This window comes from Pantherophis guttatus, chromosome 6 (assembly GCF_059756535.1).
Source record: "Pantherophis guttatus breed Tessera chromosome 6, ASM5975653v1, whole genome shotgun sequence".
In the NCBI taxonomy this organism is placed as follows: domain Eukaryota; kingdom Metazoa; phylum Chordata; class Lepidosauria; order Squamata; family Colubridae; genus Pantherophis; species Pantherophis guttatus.
Window position 1 is genome coordinate 97801064 of NC_142068.1, and position 20570 is coordinate 97821633.

Genomic DNA, 20570 nt, shown 5'->3' on the forward strand with positions numbered 1-20570 from the left:
CTACATTCCAGTCTGTAATGAGCCTTAACATCATTTTGAAAGAGAGAAAAATAAGTTAAATTAAAATACAAAGTAACTATGTTAGTTTACAAGTTACAAAATTCATGTTACACTCCCCTTGGACAGGATGGTGGGGAAAATAGGTGGGGGGCACTGCAACATCCCTGCAGAAGGGCAGATTGCCAGGTGCCCAAATTGTGTGCAAGTGACTATAGGGTGCTAGGGATAGGGTTCATAAGTCCTTTGTTCAGGACTTTGACCTGTTCAGGAATCATAGTTTCAATTGGTCACTGAACAAACAGTTGCAAGTTAAGAACTACTTGTAAACATCCTTGTGAGTGGATCTCTAAGAAGAGTATTTTGACAGGTCCTGAAAATGTTCATCTGCAAATATAATGTGTGTTTTGACTTTCTAGGGATACCAAGAAATGCTGCAAATACAACAGCTATTAAAAATAGCTAAAAGTCCAGTTGCTTACATGATTATACAAATCCACATTGAGAATCTGCAGATTCTCAAAACAAAAGATTTAGAAAAATGGCAGAGCAGGATTACTCGCCTCCAATAGAAACGTTCGGTGCCTCTTCAAGCAGCTTTTAAGACCTTGTGATTTTGGAACCAAATACACTAGCAAGAACATTACATTACTACGGTCGATTATTGTCATAGTGTATTGATTTATTTTAATTTATATGTGTATGTTTAATTTATATCTGCATGTTGCAATGATAAATTCCTCAGCCAGCTTGTTGGGAGTTGAAGTCCATTCAGTCTCTGTTAAACACATTACTTTCTGTAGAACATTCCGTATAGTATAATTCCTCATACGAATGCATACAGTGGACTATTGCATATATGAGTCTCAGATCAGGCTGTGAGCACAGCAAAAATGGCAGTTGTAGCTAGGAGGGTCTTTGCATAATGATGATGTGTGCCAGTTGCACCAGTTCCTGAACTGGGAAGTTCTGTTTCTGGTCACCCAGGCCCTGTTTACCTCCTAGATGGACTACTATAATACTGTTCTGACCCAGCCTTTGCAGAAGCAAGAAACAGATTCCCCACAAAGAAAAAAAAATCCTCTTTATTTACACATTGGGAATTAACTGCCTTCACCAACATAAAGTCCAGGCAAGAGTCCTGCAGGGAATTAACTGAAACAACAGTCCTTATCAGCTCATTATGATAAACACAAGGCTGGGAGGCTGCAAATTAAGTCAGAGAAATAGACAAACCTCAGTTCTGGCAAGGCAGTCTTTGTCCCACAAAACACACAAGGAGCAAACTTTCCAGAAAAGCAAACAATTGTCTGCGACAACCAAACCGCTCTCCTTTCCTCCTATTTATTCCCCAATCAGGGAGTCCCCAGTCAGCGTCCATGTTTGTTTTGCTTCCCGAGTCAACTTCTTGTCCTCTGTTGTTCACCTCTCCTTTCTGCTCTGCACATACATGCATCTGGAACAGGCCCCAGCTGTTCCTCCTCCTCACTTAACTCAGCCTCCAAAGACAGTTGCCTCTCCAGTGGCTGGGAAATGTCAGATGGCCCTGGCTCTATCTCTGTGTCCAATGCTGAGCATCCATCAGAGGCTTCCCCAGACTCCAGAACTGGCCCAAGTTCTTCCCCAACTTCCTCATCTTCCAAGTCTGGCAGGCCACAACAAGTACGCTCTTCACGGGGCTGCCCTTGAAGAGTATTTGGAAGCTTCAGCTGGTGCAGAGTGTGGCCGTACAAGCAGTTATCTCTCCCCCCCTCCCAATTGACACATGCTTCAGCCTCTGCTGTGCGAGCTGCATTGGTTGCCAATTTGCTTCTGGGTCCAGTTCAAAGGGTTGGTTTTGACCTTTAAGACCCGCATAAGTTGTATTGGTCCTTAAATAGGTCACGAAGTGACTGAACCTGATTTTGCATCCTTTTTTGTGGCAGTTCTTAAGTGAATCGCTACTGTCATTGAGCAAATGCAGCAGTTGTTAAGCAAATCCACTGTTTGCAATGGGCATTTTTTGCCAGAAACTGGGAATAAATGCTGGTTTCTGGCAAAACAGTCCTAAATTGTGGTCATCTGATCTTGGGATACCGCAAACAGCCATAAAGGCGGGCTGTTTGCGATCTCATGACTGCAAGTGGGGAGGAGCAGCCATCTGATTCCGAGGAAGTTCTTGAAGACTACCTGTATGAATCTCAACTGATAAAGTTTTTCCTTTGGCAACTAAAAGTTCATTAGCTACTTCTTTCTAGATCCTATTTTCAATTTCCCCTCCAACAACCACAGAGGCAACAACTTGTGTTTAGTGAATAGGCTCACTTCTTATTGAACTACTGTAATTGGGAAGGGAGGGAGGGAGGGACAGAGAGTCCTCTTTTGTGTCTAATGGGTCAGCAAATGTTTCCCACCAGGAAAGTTTCAGAAAAGGATCTTACAAGAACTTTCTTTTCCAAATGGATGTCAGTTCTATGATTGTTGGCTAAAAGCACTTGAAAAACAAGAACAGGCATTTTTTTTACAAAACAAAGAGGCAGAAAAATGACTGCACTTTTGGCACATATCCCAGCTTTCTAAATGGGCTACAGAGAAGCTCTTTTATCATTTCTTTTTATAAAAAGTTGCTTCCCACTTGCTGATGCTTATGGCTGTACGTTGCATTAGTGTCCTGGGTGGGCCCTTCCCCTCTCTGTGCTGAACACCGTTCCCTGGAAGGAGGCTTTTGAAACCCCTAAAAACTCACATGAAGATATCAGAGCTAAAGGGCAATATTGCCAATCACTGTGTGTGTGCGCGCGCACATCTCAATATAAGTAGTCCATGACTTATGACCACAACAGGGACCAGAACATCTATTGGTTAGTGAGGCAGTTGTTAAATGAGTCATGATTGGTTTTATGACCTTCTTTGCCATGGTTGTTAAGTGAACCACACTGGTTATTAAGTGAATCACATGATTATTAAGGGAATCTGGCTTCTCCTGCTGACTTTGCTTTTTGGAAGCTGGCAGGGAAGGTCTCAAAAGGAGATCTCATGATCCAGGATGCTGCAACTGTCATAAATACATGCCAGTCACCAAGCGCCCAGATTTGTATCATGTGACCGTGGGGATGTTAAGATCGTGATAAGTGCAAGGACTGGTTGTAAGCAGGGGTGGGATTCAGCCGGTTTGGACCGGTTTGGGTGAACCAGACGTTAATTTTAATCTGGTTCACCGAACCAGTTGTTCCAAGGACTGGCTGACCCCACCCACCCCACCCCTCCCCTCCCAGGAGTCTCCACATGGCCCGTTTTGGATGCCAGGTAAGTGCAGGGTGCGTATGGAGGCTCTGGGAGGGCGAAAAATGGGTCTACCGGACGTCCAGAAACGGGCCTGTTTCCAGCCTCTGGAAGGCTTCCAGTGCCCAGGGGAGGCCATTTTCACCCTCCTGGAGACTCCAGGAAAGCCTCTGAAGCCTGGGGAGGGTGAAAATGCCCCCCACTTTGGTGCAGGAGGCCAAGTAGGCCACGCCCCCATGGCCATGCCCACCCAGAACCAGACAGTGAACCAGTTGCTGAAATTTTTCAATCCCACCCCTGGTTGTAAGTCACTTTTTTCAGTGCCATTGAAACTTTGGAATGGTTGCTAAAAGAATGGTTGTAAGCAAGGACAATCTGCACAGTCTGAAGCCTGCCACGCTGTGTGTTTGTAATGGAATTCTAATGCTGAACATTTAAAAGTGCAACTAGTTGGACTTTTAGCCTTCAGTGGGGAACTCCAACACAATTTTGCCATGCCTACTTACCTACTATTGTTCCTCCTCTCCCTTTTCCCCAAGAGACGCTACTCTAGAATTAAATAATTAAGACTTTTTCCTTCAAGGAGGGACATTTTAGCATCTTTTGGTGTTTGATTAGGAAAGGATCCCTACACCAATGATGGAGGGGGGGGGCTGGATACTTCCTGGGATCCTCTTGGTGGCTAATTAGCCACAGCTGGAATTTGCTAGCCTCTTCCAGAAACCAAATGGACTTTACAATAAATTTAAACCTGAGCCTGAAAACTTAAGTTAAGGAAGAAACTTATAGTAAACTTAGGTATAAGGCTGGGTATAAGGCTAGGTAAACTTAGGTATAAAGGCTGGTTTAATGAGTGGTTAGTTTATATTGCAGTAGGCCACTTTTATGCACGGACATAATTTAAGTTTTGAGACTCAGGTTTAAATCAACTCTAAAGTCCATGACATATAACAGACATGAATAGAAATAAACACAATGCATCACATTGCCAGCTGAGTTACAGCCTGAGTTTTGCAACAATTTGTTTTAGCTGCAGTTTGTTGTAAAATGAGCCATTGTCAACCAATTCATTTGTAATGCTAACCAATAAACCACAGGGCATTCACACATTGCATTATGCCCCAAATCCAAGCATGCTATATTATGGCTTTGTCAGGGTAATGATTTAAGAGCTGAGCAGCTGCTACGATGATGTAATGCTGGGAATGAGTCAGCAAGGTTTTTGGGTTGATATCACTTTAGGAGCCTGTAATAAGAAGAGGCCCTGTTGGGGCGTATCTCTCTCTCCGTGTGTGCTTCCGTGCTGTAATTGCTTATTGTGTTTGCTTGAGGTCTGACTAAAGTATGTGTATGTATATATTCTTTGTAGATAAAACCACTGTTCAAATACAAACCTCTGTTTACTGTATTTGCTCATGGATTGTCTCACATAGCCACACTGTGCGCACTCTGACAGGCTTGATGCTTAATGTAGGTTAGAACAAATAATTGGTTTATAAATAAATATGAAATCTTTGTTGCAGAACATATTGAAGGTCCAACTTTCATTATTTAGGCAAAACATGATTGTGTAAAAGGGAGAGGAAAGGAATTTTGCATTAAAGGTCCACAGATCTGCCCTCAGAACAGTGACCTTTCCAATTCATTCACTCTTAGCATCCCTCTGGCCAGGTCTGTGAGATAACAGATCTTGGAGATAGAAATAGATCTTTATTCGGATTCAAAAGCACAAAGATGCCACATAGTGCACGCATAGCACCTGCAAGCTACCGCTTAAGGCGGTAGGTAACTATTCACCTTTGCAACCTGTGGGTTTCAACTCCCAATTGAAGTCCACAGGTCATAAAAGGGCCAAAGGGATCCACCCCTGGCTTAAGTCATCTGTTCCAGGAAGCACATGGCGGAATTAAAGAGAGGTGCTCAGTCCAACGGCTCCAAAGCACCTTTTGGCCATCAGATCCAAAGCATCACACAACTCTACTGCCGTATTGTATAGCTACAATTAAATAAACAAAAATGGTTAAAAAATCCTATGCCTGATGGGCAGCTCTGTTTCTCCTACGTAGTGAGTGATCTGAAAGTATTCACAGCAAAAGAATCACAACAGTTACATGTTATGAACGCAGCTTTAAGAATTGGAAGGTGCATCACCAACTACAGGTAGAAGTGGTTCAGTTCTAATTTTGCTCAAGGGCCTTGATTTAGTGGCTCCAGAGAGTCTGTTTTGATTCTTTCTATTCCTCTTTTCAAGGGAAGTGAGAGAGAGAGAGAGCAAGCAGGACATAAATTATGGGCAGAAATCATCTCAACATGGAGCACCACCCTCCCAGACCCAGACCCAGTGGGCAAGAGCCATACAATGAAAACCAATCGCACCTTGATGTAATGGAGGGCTCTGGTGCTGTAATTGGACTCTCCCTAGGCAGGCACTGATGCAGTCTTTCCTCCATTTCCCTGACAGAAATGCATTGGTGTTTGCTTAAATATAAAAACATGACTGATGCTTTCTACTTGTTTCTATTTTAGATAACTTTGCTGAAAAATATTTCTAACCCACTTACTGATTTTAAAAGCCGTGCTTGCATCCAACTGCTTACATAGTCAAAAGTGTTGCAATTGCACACAAGAGGGAGACGTCTGTGCACTTGGAAGAATCCCAGTCAGCAGATGTGGAGACAATATTTTGGGGGTGGGAGGATCCCCTGAAAGGGAGCAGGATACTAAGGAATGAACAGAGAACACGGCCCAGGGCAGTGGTGGGTTTCAAAAAATTTTATCACCACTTCTGTGGGCGTGGCTTGGTGGGCGTGGCAGGGGAAGTTTACTGCAAAATCCCCGTTTCCTCCCAATCAGCCGGGACTCGGGAGGCAGAGAATAGATTGGGGTGGGGCCGGTCAGAGGTGGTATTTACCAGTTCTCCAAACTATTCAAAATTTCTGCTACCTGTTCTCCAAAACTGGTCAGAACCTGCTGAACCAATCTCTGGCCCAAGGGCATCTCTATGAAAAGATCCCAAAGTTGAAGAGCAGCTTCAGGTCACTTTTGCATCAGCTGAGCCAATTTATCCAATATAATACCCAATATAGTACAACATAATGCGATATTCTGGGCTAGAACTGCAGCCAAAGGAGTGCTGATTTTTTCTTTTGCAGCCCTCCAGATTGAGCAGCTCTAGTGAGCTAGGATCAGGGATCCTCCATGGAGGACGCAACTGCCTTGCCCCACTTCTTGGATCCTTGGCTTCAGCCTTCTTGGTGCTTCTTTGGAGAGGCTCTACAAGTGTACCCAGCATGATATGGATAGGGGTTGTGTGCTCTTTCCACTCTTCTGTGGAGGGCTGAAAAGATCCTTAGGCACTATTCACTAGACCTATGTGTCTCAACCTTGGCAACTTAAAGATGTTTGGACTTCAACTCCCAAAATTCCCTAGTCAGCATTCTGAGAGTGGAAGTCCACACATCTTTTGGGTTGCATGTGCATAGGTTTTGTGCAGTTTCCCCGTGCACTGCATGCAGAATAGCACCATCTGCACATGCGTGTGGTTTTTGCACATGCAATACACACGCACGAATGCCATCTACGCATGTGTGCGCTGCAGGCAAGTACTCTCACATGCATGCTCAAACGCATGCGCAGGAGAGCTCCGAAGACCGGCTGGGTCCCCTGAACTGCTCGCATGTGCCTCAGAGACCCAAACACTAGCCGGGTCGCGCACGCATGCGCAGCTGCAGGTGAGTTGGGTGACAGCTTGCGTGCCCAAAAAGATGGCCCTGCATACCACCTTGGGCATGCGTGCCATAGGTTTGCCATCACCGTCCTATAGGAAGGCCTCCCCACCCAGATTAAAATATTCTTTATTCTTAATATTTAAAAGAGGCAAGCTACAATATTTCCCCCAAAGGAGAAATGGAGAAAAATCTTAACAAAGGCAGAAAGCAGCCCCCGTCTCCCTGCCATAGGAACGGGCCTCAAGAAGAGGCTGGCCTTCAGGAATGCAGATTCCGTATCCCTTCAGAAAGGCTGGGCCAGACTATTCATAAACAAAACACCTTCAGCCACAACTGCCACAGAAGGCTGGAGCTGATGGGACTAAAAAGTAGAAAACCAAAGACTCCTAAAATCTACATTCCCCCACCCAAATTCTAAGGACAGGACCTTTAGGACATAATAGCATTTAGAATAGCAAAAGATACAAGGCTCACTACATGGCACAAGCCCCTGGAGCATCTCAATCACAAAATCCCAGAATCCTATTAAAAATCCATCCACTCACCCAGCCACCCAGAGACATGCTGCTGTCACTGAAATTTTTGGCATCAAAATAAACAGAAACCTTTTTTCCTTGTAGCCAGCCTCCATTTTATTTCCAGCGTCTTTCTCCCGGCTTGGCATTGGACTGGATTTTTATCCCAACAATTCATTACCAAGGCAATCAGGAGATAAACACTGCAAAAGCCCAGATGAGGAGGAGGTGTATGAAAACATCTCACACACTCAAACACACACACACACACACACACATTCACGGGAATATAAAAGAGGGTGAAAGAGAAACACCTTCTGACTTGCAAGATTCCCTTACTGTAGTCAGTCTTAACAAAAGTCCTTTTAGGCACAGACAGCATCTGTTTCTTGGCCGGGTCTAATTTGTAGGGCTGACATCATATTAATGAAGCTGAATATATCTGACTGTATCTGTGGGCAACTACATGAGACTGACAAATGCCATTAACACAGGTGTTGCAGCCATCTTTGGGCTTGCAGGCATGGGGAGGCCCAGCAGGAATTCCAGTCTTTAAAAAACTAAACTGGATGGTGGCCAACTGTAAGCCAGCATGTGCTGTTAGAAAAACCTGAACATTCCCAATAGTGGGCAAGAAATACAACCCAGAAATTGGCTCTGGCAAGTATCACGATTGCTTCCCTGGGTAGTGAAGTGGGAAGCCACTAGATGGCAGCAAAGGAACATGGGAACTCTTGTTTTTGCTGCCATTAATTTCCATCAAATCAAACCTTTATTGTCAATACACAACATGTGTACAATGAGATTGAATGAGCTTTCCTTGGTGCAGCCCCCCCCAACACAGAATACATCACAATATGTTGCAAGAATGCACATCTGCATTCTTGCAGCCCAGATCTGGTAGTCTTAATGCAATGTTTCTCAAACTTGGCAACTTTAAGATGGGTGAACTTCAACTCTCAAAATGCTGGGAATTGAGGTCCACAACTTAAAGTTGTCAAATTTTTTTAAAAAAAACTTATGCAGTCTTAATGCAACCTGCTAGCTCTATTTCCCAAAAGATTGTCCTGAAAAGTAGCAGCTGCTGTCTTCTGGAATGTGATCTGTAAGTGCAAAGGCCTTGAGCCTTGAATGTTGCCAGTGACTTTTTAATGAATTATTAAGGTACATCTCAGAATTATGAAGCCCATCTCAGAGGCCTGCCTTGCAGGCCAGGGAGTTCCAGCAGCCTCACTTCCCTCAAATGCTGATTCTGTGAAACCTCTGACTGTCTGACAGCATTAAACAAGGAGGTTGCAAATTTTTAAGATTCATAAAATCCCTGTAGGAAGAGTCCACACTGGGTTAGAATCTGCAGGTGGATTCTGAGTCTTCCACTTTGTGCCGGGCATGTTGATCTGCATATTCAGTCCCCACCGATATGTTGAGTATTACTCCCAGGAGTCTAAGGCAGGGGTGAAATCCAGCAGATTCTGACAGGTTCTGGAGAACCCATAGTGGAAATTTTGAGCAGTTTGGAGAACCGGTAGTGGAAATTTTGAGTAGTTCGGAGAACTGGCAAATACCACCTCTGGCTGGACCTAGAGTGGTGTGGGAATGGAGATTTTGCAATATCCTTCTGCCACGCCCACCAAGCAACGCCCACAGAACCGGTAGTAAAAAAATTTGGATTTCACCACTGGTCTAAGGTTGCATATTATGCTGACAACTATATTCCAAATGTTGAGAGATCCATTTTAATTATTTCTGCCCACCCCTTTTATTATTATGCTTTTGAAAAAATTAATTGCAGTATTTTTACAGGAGTTTGATAATAGCAAAATTCTTCCCTCCCAAAAGTTGTTGGTTTTTTCCCCTCCCTACTAGAGGGCACAAAGACATTGAGAGTATTTCTGAGTTAAAGCTCCCTGAGCTAAGAAAGAAAAATTCAGTATGGCAGCCTTTTTTACAGCAAGGAGGAGTTGAGCAGAGGACCCACCAGAGGTGGTGTTGAAAGCCTGCTTGCTTATGTTACTACAGCTTGGAAGGAATGATTAGAATTTTTTACAAATGTAAAATTGGCTTAATTTGGGAAAATTTTGAGCTTTTTTAAGGAATGCAGTAGGTATCTTAAATCTGTGTAAACTTAAGGAAATCCTTAGACATTAAGCCCTCCTTCCAAACTTTCAGACAAGGAAACAAGGCTCGAAATGTCCTGGGTCTACACATTCTGTGATGCTCTAAGTCAGGGATCTCCAATCTTGGCAACATTATGACTTGTGGACTTCAACTCCCAGAATTCCTCAGAATTCCTCAGCCAGCGCAAATGGTGGGGGAGAACTATCAGAGTCACAGAAGAACCGCTGGTGACCGATGACTCGTTTTCACACTTATGACCATTGCAGCATCCTCTTGTCACGTGATCAACATTTGGGCACTTGACAGCTGGCATGTATTTATGACCTTTGCACTGTCCCAGGGTCACCATTTATAACCTTCCCAGGGAGGTTTTCAACAAGCAAAGTTGATTAGGAAAGCTGTTGCAATATTTTCAGGATCAGACTCAATAATATTAGTAAGAGTTAAAGGTTTAAATATATTTCCTTTTATTTACAATAGGCATTCTATATTCACTGAATATTCACAGATAGAAGCAAGGAAAAGGGTGTAGGTGGCTCCTTATATATACAATGGGTGGAGCTATAAGTGGGAGTGGTGAATTATGAATACATTAAGAAGTGAAGAATAAGTTAACCCCTGATACCCCGTTCATATGTTATTTACACATTAGAGAATAAGGCATTTACATCTGACAAATCCCCCTCTAAATGCCGATTCGTTATACAACACCAATTACACTCAGATTCAGGACAATACAATACGTACAACTTAGAAGTTAAATATTTGTGTTGCTTAGAAGGTAAAGGCTTTGTCAATATGTCAGCTAATTGTTCTGAGGTATCACAATGCACTGCTTTAATAAATCCATCCTGAGATAATTGTCTCACATGTTTAAATTTTATATCTATATGTCTGGACCTTTGTCCAATGGCATCAGATCTAGATATTTCAATGGCTGCTTTATTATCTTCATGCATAACAAAAGGCAAAACAGGTTTTTTCCAAACATCTGAAATTAAATCATTAAACCATACAAGGTTATTTGCAGCTTTGGATAAACAAACATATTCCGCTTCTGTCGTTGAAGTGGCCACTAGTTCTTGTTTACCAGTGTACCAGTAAACTGGACAGTCATTTAAGAGAAATATATAACCAGATGTACTTTTTCTACATGAGGTGTCTCCAGCCCAGTCTGCATCTGCATAACATGTAAGCTTTGGTTCTTTATTGTCTTTAGGTTCTAATATTAAGCAAAAGTCTAGTGTACTTTTCAGATATCTTAAAATTCTTTTAACAGCTTCCCAGTGATACATTGTTGGTTTGCTGACATGTCTGGATAATAGATTGAGTGGTAAGGCGATATCTGGTCTAGTCCAATTAGATATATAAAGAAGTGAACCTATGATTGATCTATAAAATGTGTTATCCTTGAATTCGGGGGAAGATTCATCAGTATTTCTTAGAAAATCAGTTTGCATAGGAGTATCACAAGGTTTGGCATTGTTTAAATTGCATTTATTTAAAAGTTCTACAATCTTATCTCTCTGAGTAAGTTTGAATCCCCTTCTAGTCTTATTAATTTGGACACCAAGATATTTGTTTACTTTACCTAGAGACTTTAACGAGAAATGTTCATTTAGTTTGGTTACAAAGGTTTCTCTTCTCTCTTTATGTTTTCCTATGTATAAAATGTCATCCACATAAATCAATACAAATTCAATGTAATCATCATCCTTTTTGACAAAAAAGCAGTTATCAGCAGTAGTAGCGTTGAAGTCCATGGTTCTAAGTACTTTCACTAAACAATCATACCATCGTTTACCAGATTGTTTTAACCCGTATAAACTCTTGTTTAACAACCAAATTTCATTTTTGTTTGTGTATTGACTGTGAGGTGCTCTTACGTATATTTCCTTATCTAGTTTAGCGTGTAGATACGCAGTCTGTATGTCGTATTGAAATACATCAAGGTTGAGTGCTGATGCTACCACTAGAGCTGTTTTGACACTCTCTGTTCTTACTGTGGGGGAATACGTGTCAGTATAGTCCTCCGGATATTTCTGTGCATAACCTTGTGCAACTAGTCTAGCTTTGTATAGAGTATTGCCTCCCTCTAAGTTCTTAATTTTATATATCCACCTGGTACCAATAATTGTTTTATCCTTAGGTGCAATTGCAGGTGTAAATACATTTAATCCTTGTAAACTTTCCATCTCTTTTTTCATCGCTAATTCCCATTTTTCCTTTTCTTCACGAGGGAGTTTTAACACTTCCTCATATGTATTGGGTGTTGTTGGCTCACCATCCATATGCATTATGTAATCCTTGTATTTATTTGGCATTTGATTTCTGGTGTTTCTAATGGTTTTTTCAGGTTTACTATCGTTATCATGCAAATATCTTGCTTCCTTTTTTGTTAATGTGTCTGTCTTAATTTTGTGTTGGCTATTTGTCCAAATTTTGGTTTTGTTCTTATTTTTGTTGATATTTTGCTTTTCTATGATCCCTTCTTCATGAGATTTTGTACCTTTATATTTATTTGGAAATATTTCATTAAGATGTAATTTAGACCAGTTAGCCTGTTCATGGAACACAGCTGTTCTGGAGACTATAAATTTGTTATTGTTATCAATGAATCTGTACCCTTTAGTACCGGTTTCATATCCCATAAATCTGAGTCTTCTGGATACGTTTTCTCCCTTTCTTCTTAATTGTTTAGGTATGTGTACGTCTGCAGTGACTCCAAATATATGCATGTGTGCTAATTTTGGCTTTCTATTATACATCACTTCATATGGTGTCTTATTTACAATGCTGGACCATGTTCTATTTTGTGTGTAATTTGAATAATGTAAGGCTTCTGACCAGAATTGTTTGCTTAAGCCAGCATCTTCCAATGTGCATCTAATCATGGTTTGTAATGTGGAATTTTTCCTCTCTGCAATCCCGTTCTGGAACGCAGAAAATGGACTAGATGTGTAATGTAACATTCCTTTGTCTTTTAACCATTGGGAGAATTCTTTAGACATGAATTCGCATCCCCTATCTGTCATAATTTGTTTTATTTTGATGTTGTGTTGTGTTTCTATGCGTTTGTAAAATTCTTTAAATTTTTGAAATGTTTCATCTTTATGTTTTAATGTATAAACAAACCCATAGCGGCTATAATCGTCCACTATTGTCAGGAAGTAACGTTTTCTATAAGTGATTGATGGAGTTAATGGACCAACTAAGTCCATGTGTACTAAATCAAAAATTTTGTTAGTTGATCTAGTAGATTTTCTTGGCCTGGGGCTAGTTTTTAGTTTTGTAGATTTACATACTGAGCATTCCAAATAGTTTTCACAATTTTTTATTTTAACACCTTCTGCGTGTTCAGTCATTTTTTGTACTACAGGAAAACTGGCATGTCCTAACTTCCTATGTAAGATGTGAGCACACTCATCATGAATTGGCTTACCTATTTTTGGTTTTTTTTCATTGTGTGCATCTTTGTGATCATGAGATGTTTTACACTCATCATTGTCACTATTGCTAATATTTTCATCATCTACTTCAATACAATCTTCCATATTTGAGTCAATGTTATGCAACCATTTTTCCTTAGTTATCAGATAAGGTAGGCCTCCTTTAATCATCACTGTGCCTATATTTATTTTATTCTTCTCCAAAATCGCTTTTCCTTTTGAAAAAACAATGTTAATGTCAGAATCTCTACTTAGTTTTATAGCACTTAGTATGTTATGAGGTATCTCAGGTATTAGCAATACCCCCTCTATTTTTCCTAGACCAGGCAAGGTTACATTCCCTCTACCTAATACTTGCACCTTTTCTTGGTTAGCTACCTTTATTACAAATTTATCTTCTGCAAATGAAGACAATATATTTTTGTTATTAGTGGTGTGATTAGTTGCTCCAGAATCAATAAGCCAATTATTGTTCTCATTTTGCTGTATGTTAGTGTTGTCTTGTTTATTTAGCCCGTTCAGTGAGCCAGATTTTCTATCCTTTGAATTATCTCTGCCCCCTCTATTCTCTTTGTAATTTGGTGGGCTCCTATATCTATGTCTATCTATGGAAGACTGTCTATAATTGTATTTGTTTCTATATTCTGACCTATGCCTTTCTCTTGAAATTTTGGGACAGTCTCTTCTATTGTGTTCCCTGGATCCACAATTGTGGCATTTAAATGTTTCATTATATTTTTCTTGGAAAGCTACTTTCCTATATGGTTTGTGTTCTGTGTGATTGCTAGAACGATTCCTTCTTGAATTGTCTTCTGCTATCAATTTATTGGATAGACTTTCTATGGATAAATATCCTAGATTGATAGTGTCTAAATGTGACATAAAATTGTCCCATGATGAATCAAGTGAGTTGATAATAACACTTTTCATTGTTTGGTCTGAAATCACCTCCCCCCTCAAATGCAGCTCAGCTCTTATTTTGTTTAAATATATTAAATGCTCACTTATGGAAACCCCTGGTTTTACCCTAGATGAAAAGAAATCTTTAGACATCCTTGTGGTGGTAGCTACACTGTCACTGTGAAACAAATTAAACATGCATTGAATGATTTCTGAAACAGTCAGATTTGGCTTAATACTATGATACATTGCAGGAGACACACTAGATATTATTAAGAAAAATGCTCTATGGTGTAAACAATCTATTTTTAGAGTCCAAGGTCTTTTTGGGGGACTAGTGATAAAAAATAATAAGTTTTCCTTCATAAAGACAACCTGGAGCTGTTGATACCATTCTTGCAAATTAACGCCATCAACCCTTAGCTTTGGGAAGTCACTGGGTAAATTTCCGACATTATTGTGTCCATTACTTACAACCTGAGGTAGTCCGTGGTCTCGCAAGTGTAGAAAATTGCAAAACGGCATGGGGATGCTCGCAACGAGTCTGCATGGTCTCCTCGCCAGTTCATGTCTTCCCGGACCGTCTGCGTAGTTTTGCGCATGCGCGTTGTCCATTTCTTCTTTGGAGTCGTCGTGGAAGGTTCTCTCCATTGTGGCTCGCTCGTTCTGCTCCTCTTCAGATGAATCGGTCTCTGGTTCGATTTTGGGAGTCTTGACGACGGCGGCTGCTCTTCCTCTTCCCCTGAGGGCTTTGGTGCTTGCTTCGGTCTGTGGCGTAGGGCGGTACCGGCAGGGCTCTCTGGGTTCGGGCGTCGGCGTTCTCGTAGTCAGGATGGGAGCGGGCAGGTCTTGAGGCATCGGCTTGCTCGCTCGCTTCTTCGGTAGCTGTTTGTTAATTTTTAGTTTTGGCCCAAATGCAGCAAAAAGCGTTTTCATTGCTGATTTTATTTGGGAGTTTGTTGAATCATCTTCACTTTCTGATTCTGATTCTTCTGAGGAGTTTGAATCTTCTTTTTCATTTTCGTTGTTTGATAACGTTTTTCGCGCCAGAAATTTTGAATTGAGCATTTTGATTGGCTCTGCTTCGCTCACCCTGGAGGCCTGTTGAAACCAAGATGGCTGCCATTCAAAATTTCGCGCGGGATCACCGTTTTTCTTCTTCGTAATGACTTTCTCTGCAGTCATATCACTCACTATTTTTGGGTCTTTAGACTTTTCATTAGTGATGTTTTTCTCTCTCGCTGCTCCGCTGTTCTTCAGCATATCTTGGAGTTTCGCGATGAGGCTTTCATCATTCTTCTGGCTCTTTAATAGTTTTAATATCTCTGACCTGAGTTCGTTATTCTCTATTTCGATTTCCTTCTGGTCATCAATTTCATCTATTATTTCTTCGTCTTCAGTGGTGTATTCTTCGGATTCTCTCGAAATTGCGTTTGTGGATTCGTTGATTATTTCTTGTTCTGTTTCCATTTCTTTGCTGTAGGCCCTGGTGTTGGGCCTATCTTTCTTAGACATTTTTAAGTTTTTTATTGAGTCAATTAACCATCCTCGGCTACCAGCTTGTTGCAATATTTTCAGGATCAGACTCAATAATATTAGTAAGAGTTAAAGGTTTAAATATATTTCCTTTTATTTACAATAGGCATTCTATATTCACTGAATATTCACAGATAGAAGCAAGGAAAAGGGTGTAGGTGGCTCCTTATATATACAATGGGTGGAGCTATAAGTGGGAGTGGTGAATTATGAATACATTAAGAAGTGAAGAATAAGTTAACCCCTGATACCCCGTTCATATGTTATTTACACATTAGAGAATAAGGCATTTACATCTGACAAAAGCCAAATTCACTTGACCTTGAATAACAGAATAAGCTTGTTTGGAGGTTCTAGCAGGGGAACGCAGCTCTATTCCTTAATTTAGGAGCACTGTGGAGCTACCAGAGGACTGGAAAAGAGCTGATGTGGTTCCCATCTTCAAAAAAGGGGAAAAAATCAGAGCCAGGAAATTACAGACCAATCAGCCTAACATCAATACCCGGGAAGATACTGAAAAAGATAATAAAAAAACAGATCTGCCAACATCTAGAAACGAGTAAAGTAATAACTAGCGGTCAGCATGAGTTTGTTAAAAACAGATCATGCCAAATCAATCTTATTTCATTCTTCAACATATTGACTAAATTAGTAGACCAGTGAAATATTGTGGACATAATATACTTAGACTTTAGCAAGGCATTTGACAAAGTAGACCACAACCTACTTTTAGTAAGGTAGAAAAAAGTGGCATAGATAGCATCACCACGAGATGGATTCATAACTGGCTGACAAACCATATGCAACGAGTAGTCCTTAATGGTACTACATCTACATGGAGGGAAGTAAGCAGTGGGGTACCACAAGGTTCCGTCTTAGGCTCAGTACTCTTCAATATCTTCATAAATGACTTAGATGAGGGAATAGAAGGGGAACTTACCAAATTTGCAGATGATATTAATCTGGCAGGAATAGCTAACAGCCTAGAAGATAGGCTCAAGTTCCAGATGGATCTTGACAGACTTGAACCCTGGGCCCTATCTAACAAAATGAAATTCAGTGTGGAGAAAAGTAAAGTCTTACACTCAGGCAAGAAAAACCAAAGTACACATATAGACTGGATGAAACCAGGTGTAATAGCAGTAACTGTGAGAGGAATCTTGGAACCTTAGTGGACAACCAATTAAATATGAGCCAAAAGTGTGTGGCGGCAGCCAAAAGAGCCAATGCAATCCTAAACTGCATTAACAGAGGGATACAATCAAGATCAGGTGAGGTGCTAATACCACTCTATAAAGCTTTAGTAAGACCACACCTAGAGTACTGCATCCAGTTTTGGTCACCACACTATAAAAAAGATGTTGGGACTCTAGAAAGAGTTCAGAGAAGAGCAACCAGGATGATTAAGGGAGTGGAGGCTAAAAGATACGATGAAGGTTGCAGGAACTGGGCCTGGCTAGTCGAGTGAAGAGAAGGACCAGGGGAGACATGATAGCAGTCTTCCAATATTTGAGGGGCTGCCCCAGAGAGGAGGAAGGGGGTCAAGCTATATTCCAAAGCACCTGAAGGCCAGACAAGGAATAATGGATGGAAACTGATCAAGGAGAGATTCAACCTAAAAATAAGGAGGAATTTCCTGACAGTGAGAACAATCAACCCATGGAACAGAAGTTGCCTTCGGAAGTTGTGGGAACTTCATCACTGGAGACTTTCAAGAAGATATTGGATTGACATTTGTCAGAAGTGGTGTAGAGTCTCCTGCTTGGACTGGGGGTTGGACTAGATGACCTACAAGGTCCCTTCAAACTCTGTTAATCTAATCTAATTTCAACATAAGGTAAGGCCTCCATGCGCCAGACAAATTAACCTCTGATCAGGGAAGGCCTCCTCTTTAAAGTTTGGGCAGGTTCACTTCTTGCTATGAAGCCTCAAATATCCAGGCAACAAACTGTTCAACTCTTTCAAAATCAAACCCATCATCTGCAATTGTGCCGAGACACCCACCCACCCACAGCTGCAAAATCAAGGCACTTCTTTCAATACAGGCAAAGGCTGTACCGGTTAACAGCTGGGCGGCTGTATTTAATCCCAGCTGAGGTTTTCAGACCCTCCTCACGTTAATCTCAAATGCAGCATACCACAGGCATCGAGTCAGGACACAATGAATTATTGTTTATTTATTTATTGGTTCGATTTATATACCACCCTTTTCCGGAGACTCAGGGCGGCTTACAATGCATTAAGCAATAGCCTTCATACTTTTTTTGTATAAACCTGCTTAGTAGGGCTTTTGGCCTCCCCCTAAGAGGTGTTCTTTTTTATACAAAGTCAGTTTATTGCCCCCACAATCCGGGTCCTCATTTTACCTACCTTGAAAGGATGGAAGGCTGAGTCAACCTTGAGCCTGGTGAGATTTGAACTTGCAGTAATTGCAGGCAGCTGGTGTTACTTAACAGTGCTTTAGTGTGCTGCACCACCAAGGCATGAATGAAGGCACAGGCAAAGGTCCCTGGTCTGTCCAACTCAGGAACAGTTGAAGCTGGCAGGCTAGACGTAACGGTGCAAATATGCTACAGATAGTCCTTGACTTACAACCAACCATTGGTTTGGCGACTGCTCAAAGATTTTTATTTATTTATTATTAGATGCAACGACACTGGAAAAGGTGACTTCTGATCTGGCCTTGCACTTATCATAGCATTCTCCACAATCATGTACCTAAAATTTGGGCACTTGGCAATCAGCATGTATTTACGAAAGTCACAATGAGCTAGGAACACATCATTACCATTTGAAACCTCTAAACAAGATGGGCAGCACACAAATGGAATGAATGAATGAATGAATGAATGAATGAATGAATGAATGAATGAATGAATTCATTCATTCATTCATTCATTCATTCATTCATTCATTCATTCATTTCCTGGCCAGCTTCCAAGAAGCAAAGTCAATGGCACATTCCCTTAACAACTGCCAATGATTTGCTTAACAACTTTGGCAAAAAAGGTAGTAAATTAACACGACTCATTTAATAACCAACTTGCTTAGCAACAGAAATTCTGGTCCAAGTTGTGGTTGTACGTCAAGGACTATTTGCACTGAATAATTGTTTCAAAGAGATATTTCAGTCTTTTGTTTCTTCAGTTAAAGAAAGAGTCTGAGGACTTCCTCTGTCATCTGCCACTATTCTTAAACTCCCATAAACCTGTTTTATTCCCTGGTGGATTCATTTAACAGCCCTCTCTTGTTCTGTGCCAATCTGCACTGATTTTATCAAAGAATGAAATCAGCCTCTCATCAATCATTGTTTTCTGTGTATTACTTTTTCATTGTTCATTGTGCATAGGTAGTCTTCAACAGTTCATTTAGTGACTGTTTGAAGTTACAACAGTACTGAAAAAAGCGACTTACAACCACTGTTCACACTTACGACCGTTGAAGCATCCCCAGAGTCACATGTTCAAAATTCTGGTGCTTGGCAACTGAGTCATATTTATGACAGTTGCAGTGTCCCAGGATCATCTGATCATCTTTTGTGTCACTTAACAACTGTGTTATTAACTTAACAGCTGCAGTGATTCACTTAACAATGGTGGTAAGAAAGGTCATAAAATGGGGCAAAACTGTCTCGTTTAGCAACATAAATTTTGGGCTCCATTGTGGTCAAAGCCGAGGACTACCTATAGATCATGTCATCTATCTATAGATAACAAAACCTTTTATTTATTGTTATCAATAGAAATCAGAAAAGCTAATGCCGTCATTTTCTTCTTTTGACTTGTCCATAATATATGAATTATTAAGAGCTGAATAAACTGAAGGATGCAATTCTATGAAAGCTTGGCAGAGTTTTCTGGGTGTTGCAGCTGTGCTTTAGCCAGATGTATTAACTCGGCCTCCCTTAGTTGTAAGATCTACTCAACCCCCCCCTTTACAAAAGTGCATGGGACCCTAGCAGGCCCCCCCCCCACTTCCCTACTTTCATATGTTGAGCTAGCCATGTGTTTGCTAATTTATTTGTTCATTCATTCATTCATTTTCCTCTGGCTGTTTCCCTCAGCCGGCAGCAACGGTTTGCCATCTCATCTCACTGGTGTTTGCATCTTTTGGCTGGAACATTTGTTTTCCTAACAGATGAAAGTAAATTGAACAGCTTAACTGATACCTGAGATGAACAGATTCCTCTTGATTTGGTTTCCAAAACAAAGCTATTATTTGTTCAGAAGGGAGAGATTTCTGGACAGGGATGGGAGAGATGAAAGATAACAAGCGCAGCTTTGGAAAAATGGTTTATGAATCCGAGGGAACAAAACAATAACTAACATAATGTAAAACTTTCATTTGTGAAGAACTCTGGAAATTACCCACTGATATTATTGTATTATTAATCTGACTGCCCATCTCACAGAACAATATAACTCAAGGGAGCATATAGCAAGGTTAAAACAATAAATACACAAATATGTTACAATATTAATCTGCTTGAATATGGCAAGAGCAGAAGTTTAAACATTGTTTTCCCGCCACCAAATAATAAGGGCCCAAAACATGACTGACCCGGTAGGCCCACCACTAGCCAGCTTCTGCAAGTGAAAACAAGCTCGAATCCTCCTCATCTCTCAAAGTGGGAGTGGGGGGGGGGGCTACAAATCATCATGGTCATAACTCATCACAGTTGTAAAGTGGCTCAGTAACATCACTGGCACAATTTTATGACCTTTCTTGCATCAGTCATTAAGTAAACCAATGGTTCACTATTGACATGGTTTCACCCCAAACCCAAAAGTAAATGCCAGTTTTCAGCAAAGTCATTATAAAATGGGGTTACACCCCTGCAGTTCATGTGAATTTGAGGCGCATTTCCCAACTGTCAAAACTTCGAATCCAGGGCATGAGCACCCCTCCAAGTAGGTCCATTGGAAATCTAGTCACTAAGTAGCCAGTCATAAGTTGAGGACAGCCTCTATGTGTATTTTTTTTAAAAAAAGAAACCCCAAAAGCATCCAGCTAACAATTTCAATTGTGAGAAGCACTTTTAAGAACTTAGTTACGTGGAATTATTG